The following is a 7388-nucleotide window of genomic DNA, read 5'->3' on the forward strand; positions in this document are numbered from 1 at the left end:
ATCCTCCCCTCCCCCACACTTCATGCCTCCGACTCGGAGACCATTCTTTCTCCAACTGCTCTACGATTTCATGTGAGAGGAAAAGAAAGGAACTTAACTGATCCTATGCTCTCTTTTACAATGTTGCTATATTCGAAACGTTGTGAAGGATGTTTACATGGAATATGAGGACGAGTAGGGACATAAAGTGCCATCTAACCCCCCTCCCCCCCCCCCCCCCCCCCCCCCCCCAGTCTCCACTCATTCCATACTAAAATTTCTTGTGTTGGTCTCTGCTTGTTTTTACCATTGCTGCTTTAAACGGATTTATTTTTCCAGTATTCTCAATGCGGTATCAGCACTTCAGCAGACCATGATCTGCTTTCAGGAAAAATATGCAACAAAAAATTGATAATACCAATCAATTCAAATTTGCCGAACAAAGAAAGACACCCTAGAGAGCAGGGAGGCCAAGATTTAAGATTTCATGCCAAAAAGGGTAGGAGGACTGTGCAACCGGGAATGCAGTAATCCAAGAAAGTGAATCTCTTCCCGATTGAGTGCAATTGGTGAACTGCGTGCAGTAGTGAGCATTTTAGTAACATACTATACGGGCCTTAATCCTCACCTATTTTCAAAACTGGATTAGGGTAATATTGCCTAGGGCGGGCCCCCAGATTATGCAACAAAACAGAGATATGATTGAGTGGTGTAGATCGAGTAGAGGTAAAATCGATTTTTTTTTTTTTTTTACTCTTTCATACAGTACAAAGACTAGGGGACACTCAGTGAAATTACATGGAAATCCTATTAAAACAAATAGAAGGAAATCTTTTCTCACTCCATGAATAGTTAAAGCTCTGGACCTCCTTGTTGGAGGATGTAGTAACAGCGTTAGGGTATCTGGGTTAAAAAAAAAAGGTTTGGACAGACATGGGGAAGCCCCTGCTTGCCCTGGGATTGATAGCTTGGAATGTTGTTACTATTTGGGTCTCTGCCAGATACTCCTGACCTGGATTGCCTACTGCTTTAAAATAGGATAGTGGGTTAGATGGACCATGGGCCTCACCCAGTATGGCTGACTATTCTTATGTTTCTTATGACACACCTGTAAATTTGAGTACATCTCTACCCTGTTCATTGGTTAGCATTGGTTACCGGTTGCTTTTCGATTTCAGTACAAGCTGCTGCTTCTGAATTTCAGGGCTTTTCGTGATCACTCCCCCAGTTATTAGGCTTGCTTAACTGTTCCATATATTCCCTCTCCAGCACTGCGCTCTCTTAATTTATTTATAGCGTTTATATCCCACATATTCCCACCCAAGGGCAGGCCCAATGTGGCTTACAGGAATTTACAGAAAGCATACATCAAGTCTACAACAAACAGTCAATGGCATTGTAGTGAAAGAGGCTAATAAGTAATAGCAGAGGTGGGGGAAATGTGGAAAGAGAAATGGAATTCAATAGACAGCGGTGCAGGGCCGGTCAGGAGTGTACGCTTTCCCGAAGGTCTTAAGGTATTTTTTAAAGGTCGGATGATCAGGGGTGATTTTCACAAATTTAGGTAGACCATTCCACAGTTGTGCGCTAATGTAGGAAAAGGTGGAAGCGTAGGTGGTTTTATACTTGAGGCTTCTGTGGATTGGGTAATGCAGATTTAGGTACAAGCGAGCTAATCTGTGAGAGTTACGAGGTGGTAAGCTGACAAGGGTGTCCATATATGCTGGGGCCTCACCATAGAGAATTTTATGCACCAGTGCCCAAATTTTAAATGTTATTCTGTCCTTGACAGGGAGCCAATGCAGTTTCTCACACAGCGGTCTTGAGCTTTCAAACCTTGATTTACCATAAATAAGCCTAGCAGCTGTGTTCTGGGCAGTTTGTAATTTTTTCAGAAGCATGTCCTTGCACCCTCCATATAACCTATTACAGTAATCAAGGCGGCTAAGGATGAAAGACTGAATTAAACTTTGTGACTACACAAATGCTGGTGAGGGAGGTGCATAGGGGAGAAGGCCATTAACCACCTACTGATACCAAAATTGATGAGGGTGTAGAACAGCCCAGCTCACATGTCCACATTGTAGGAGTCAATGGTGGTGTGATGCAATGTGGCTTGTGCTACAGAAATACAATGTAATGGAAATCTCTTTGAAATAGCAGTGTCAGTATTCTCATCATTGCATGTGGCTCTGTTTGCATTGACTACGCAATCAGGTAACCCCTGACTGTCACTCCTTGTGCCAAAGTGTCTAGCATCCTGTGTGGTGATAGATTCCTAAGAGGCAATGGCCATTAGTAGACCACCATTGAGGCTGTTTCAGACAGGATCCCTGCATCCTTCCCCACCTCCATCACTATCTGAACAAACAGAGGTATCAATTCAACATGCAAAGGAAGAGTAGGGGATGTGTCAAATAGGGACAGTATGCAGGTAGATGCAAAATTCACACAGCAGGGCACAACCATTGAAGGAACCTAGGGGTTCTTGTATTGTGTCTGTCCATTAAGGTTTGCCATTTTGCATCTCTCTACCTTCTGCAAACCATGCCTACTCCACCTTGCCATCTAGGACTTCCCATAGGGTCTCCTATACCTGGGTCCTCACATTTTGCCCACAAAGTAATTTGGTCTGGCTTAGATCACAGTGCAAACCTCCTCCAATGTGTTACCTGCCAAACTACAACATGTGTTTGGTACGTATCACTGCCAGCAGCGGGTACACCCTTTGTGGAATCTGCAGTGTCACTGGCCCCAGAGTAGTTTGGCGTTCTGGGACCTGTAGCTCACACAACAGGCAGCTCAACCTACTCATTGTTTACATATACCCACTCCTCCTCTCTTATAGCCTTCCTTCTTCCAAATCATGCTGTTTTCCTCCCCTTCCCTCTCCTCCCCCATGTTTACCTCAAACATGTCAAGTGTCCTTACAGCAGTGGTTCCCAAACTTTTTTGGTTCACGGTACCCTTTGTGTTTGAGCAATTTTTCACAGCACCACCCCCCTCCCCCCCCCCCCCCCCCCCCCGACATACAAGTCTCCACCTCTCCTGGCCAAACAGGTCTCCTCCCCCCGGCCACACAGGTCATCTCCCCTGCCACACAGTTCTGTACTGCCCCCACCACCACACATTTTTTTTCCATTGCTCACCTTCACCTGGTTCAGCTCCACTTCAGGCTCCCTGCCATGCTGTCTCTTCCAAGCATGTTTCTCTCCTTCCTCTCCATTCCCAAATCGAGATTCCTCCTCTCTTAACACCCCCTTCCCCATGTCTACTTGCAAATGTGTCTCCCTCCAGAGGTCCCCGACAGTGGCAGAATTTTACACAATGCTGCCAGTGACAGTCCTGAAACCTTCCAGTTTGCTGCAGTGCACCAGGGTGCCACAGTGCACAGTTTGGGAACCGCTGCCTTACAGGATTCTGGCCACTAGGTTTTCTGATGCTGATCACAATCTTCCCTCTCTTTCCTGCACAAACTGAATGCCTACCACAGGCAGCCCAGAGTTGGGAGAAGGGTATGGTCAGCAGCAGAGAGCACAGGCCAGACCCCAAGCTCAAAACATCACCTTTTCTACAAAAACATCCAGTAGATGGGGTGAAGGACCACAACAACGGATGGGGGAGCTGAGGGAGGAGTGAAGAGGGTGACAGATATGTTGAAATTTGGGGAAATGGTGCAGTAGAGATGGTGTACCCCAGGGGCGTATCTGGAATCCGGCGGTAGGGGGGGCCACAGCCAGAGAGGGGGGGCACATTTTTGCCTCCCTCCCCCCCCCCGCCCCGCCCCGCCGCCGCCGCCTCTCTCCACCCCCTCCCCGCCGTCAACCCTCCCCCGCTGCTTACTTTTGCTGGCGCCGAGGTCCGACCCGCAATCTCCGTTTTTCGTCTTCCTCCGTGGCCATGCTTCCAGGAAGTAACGCTGCAGTGCTGATTCGTTGAATCCAGTTCGACGTCTGACATCAGACGCCGAACTGGATTCAACGAATCAGCACTGCAGCGTTACTTCCTGGAAGCATGGCCACGGAGGTAGACGAAAAACGGAGATTGCGGGTCGGACCTCGGCGCCAGCAAAAGTAAGCAGCGGGGGAGGGTTGACGGCGGGGAGGGGGGCCAGGGCGAAATCTGCGGGGGCCCAGGCCCCTGTGGCCCCACGCAGATACGCCCCTGGTGTACCCAGGGGGAGCTAGCAGTGGGAATGGTGCATTTAGGGGCAAATGTCAAGATATTGATTAAGAGGTGGTGGGGGTATGTTTGGGGTGTGAGGGGAAAGAAAGGCTTTCAGTTCACAAGGTGAAGACCAAGAAAGATGGGGAGGGGGAGTGTGAGATCTGGGCTGTGATTGGTATGGGCTATGCTCCTCCATGCTGAGTGACCTTTGTCCATGCCAATACTCACAGTATAGCCTGATATAAACCACCCATGAGCTCCTGAAGCCTAGCCAGCCAGGTATCACCAGGCTCCATACACACTTCCAAGCCTGCCAAACAAACAAGGTATGTACCCTGTGTACAGGACAGTGCAACAGTTGTCATGCATTGCTTTTGTTTTGCAGGACATTCAGACTATGAATCCCCTTCTCATTTTACTGCTCCCCTCCCAGTTCACTCCCACCCATGTTCCCCATTGTCCCTCTGCCCTGAAGCCTGCTCCACCCCTTCCCATGGAGTAGCTGCACCCGGTGTGCCATGGTCCCCTCCATCTCTGGATGCAATGACTGGAAACTGCCTGCCACAGGGCGCAATGCCAGGCCCCTTTAGGGGAAGGATCTGGTGGTAGCCAACCTCGGCCTCCCCCTGAAGAGGTCAATATGGCTGGGTGTCCTGCTGCGGAAGCTCCAGGTCTTGCAACAGGGACGGGGGGGGGGGGGGTTACAGGAGGCACATGAGTTGCTGCTTGAGCAACACATGTTGCTCCATAGAATGGGGACAGTGCAGCTGACTGTGGATAGCATGGGCTGCACATTGGTCAGCAGAAATCCGCATAAGCGGAGAACTCTATGGCTCCATGGAAGTGAACAGAAAGAGAAAGAAAGTGGGAGAAGGACCACGGGCTCCAGTGACAAAAAGGACAATCTTAACGCGGCCAGAGTTCATCAGGCCTGATGAGGTTTGATGGGCCTTACCACACTTGCACACAAGGTACACCAGATCCTCAGGGGGGGGGCTATTCTAGCCCTATACCCCCCCCCCCCCTCCAATTGTACATAGTTTTGCCATTTAAAAATACATTTTTTACATTTGTGTGGGTGGGGGCTATATATGCTAGCAGGCTTATACTAATGTAGCTATACATTCATCTATATCCTAACTTTGTCTCTCTGATTCTCTATCTTAGCTATGGTGTAGATTGTTCACTACCTTCATTCTCTATTTTCTGGCTAATGGCCCACAGCTTATATATTGAGGCACAGCTGCTCCCTAATATATCCAATTATGTCTCCCATACTCAGTCCCACAATGATTCACAGCCTATTTACCCCAGACTACTTACAGATGTGACCACAATGCCCTAGAATACCACCTCTCAAGTGTGGCATAGGAAGCCTTCAATTTGGCCTTGTCGTATGTGAATACCTACAATTATCATGCGTAAGCAAAGCACATGCCCTACCTGCATGGTGGGCAAAAACAGATGATGACTAGTTTATGGTTGGGTCCTGAAAATAGGATGGCAAGGTGTGTCTTCCAGGTCAGGCCCAAGAACCACCCCCACTCCACAAGGCAAATGCTAGTCCATATGGAAAGTATACCTGTTATTCCTTTGTATAGTCAGTGAGGGAGGTGTATACAGGTATTCATGTTTGAGATGAGAGGAGACTGGCAGAAACAAACATGAACCTACATGTTACCTTCAGTGTGGTTAGGCATGCTTGTTAAACAGCTGTGGAAGAAGCTATTAGATTGGGGAGAACAAAGGTGTAACTCCTTTATCTCTTTGTGCTGGCCCATTTATTAGTGCTCACACCAAGAAGCCATAACCCTATTTGCAGGGTGAGGAAATGTTTGTGTCACCTTACCCTGTGGATAACAGATGCCTAGAACATTGATTTTGTTGTCCTGATTGCCCCATTAATTCCAAGTGACATGGGAGGGACACAGTGCTTATGCCAGATCTGTAAATAAGATCCCCAGGCCAAACTGTTTGTACAAAAGATATTCATGTGTGTCTGTACATTATGTGTGTTTTACATTAGCAAAATATTTAAGTGAGAACTATTATACTCATCATCTCTCTATGCACATCTACCATTCTGCTGGCATAGTACTTTGCTGAAGAGTCTTGCAAGGAGGGCTGACCCCCCCCCCCCCCCCTTCCAAACCTTCACAGTTGGCTAATAGCAGTAGTGTGGATTCTCCATCAGAGCTTTTTCCCTGTCAAAAATCATGGAAATGTGACTAAACTGTGAGGCTTAAACAAATGCACAAGTACTGGTCATACCAAGAATTTAAAACCATGTACATGTTAGTGTGTAATAAAAGCTGCAGGCAGGTTTCATGCCAAAAACACACCAAAAGCTCCACACTGCAGCATGGATTTGAGAGGAAGAGATCATATTTTTTTGGTGTGTGTGTTGAGTGTATTGTAATTTCTATTTAATGTAGATTTGGTTTGTATTTTGTCAAACGCTTAGATTTAAGCTGTATAGAAGTTTGAACAATAAAGAAATACTTAAATACAAGAAACAATGTTGCTCTAAGGAAAACCTTCTTGTTCTCTGGATAACCTGAAGCTGGAAGGGCAACATGAGTGTCCTGACCCGTTGATTGACAATCAGGGGCGTGGGGCACAGATCTATGAAGCCAGAAGGCCTAAAATGGAGTGCACCATTGGAAGGATTAACAATACTCCCACAGATCTGGACCCTCTCAAACAGTGTAAGGCCCAAAAGACAGTGTTGTAGATAATGCAGTCCCTCAGCGTATACAATGTGATCATAAGACACCCATTGTAACAGAAGAACATTGAGGATGTAGGATAGTATCTACAGACCACCTTAAAAGGTTCATTCCAAGCAGTGCCAGTAGAGAATTAGAACAACCTACACCACACAACCTGATGAGCATTACACACATGTAGCAGCTGGAGACCACCCAAGACAGCATTGTGATGAGTGTCACCCAAGGACTGTTAAGACACAAAACTAGATTCTCAGCAGTCCTTGGACAGTGTTGACAAAGTCTGGTCCAGGAGTACCTCTTACCAGTTAGGTACTATTAAAATGTATGAAAGAGATTGCCATTTAACAGAGGCAGTGTATACAAATCAGGTTTATGATTATATTTGTGAAAACAGACTGGGAAGGTGTAATCCAAGACTGGACTTTGCAAACACTGCCCTAGGAAACAGGTAGGTCTAACGAGATTGACATAGAAGTCTCAACAGCCAACTAAGACATTGACACCTGCCAC

The sequence above is a fragment of the Microcaecilia unicolor genome, chromosome 11 (assembly GCF_901765095.1).
Source record: "Microcaecilia unicolor chromosome 11, aMicUni1.1, whole genome shotgun sequence".
Lineage (NCBI taxonomy): Eukaryota > Metazoa > Chordata > Amphibia > Gymnophiona > Siphonopidae > Microcaecilia > Microcaecilia unicolor.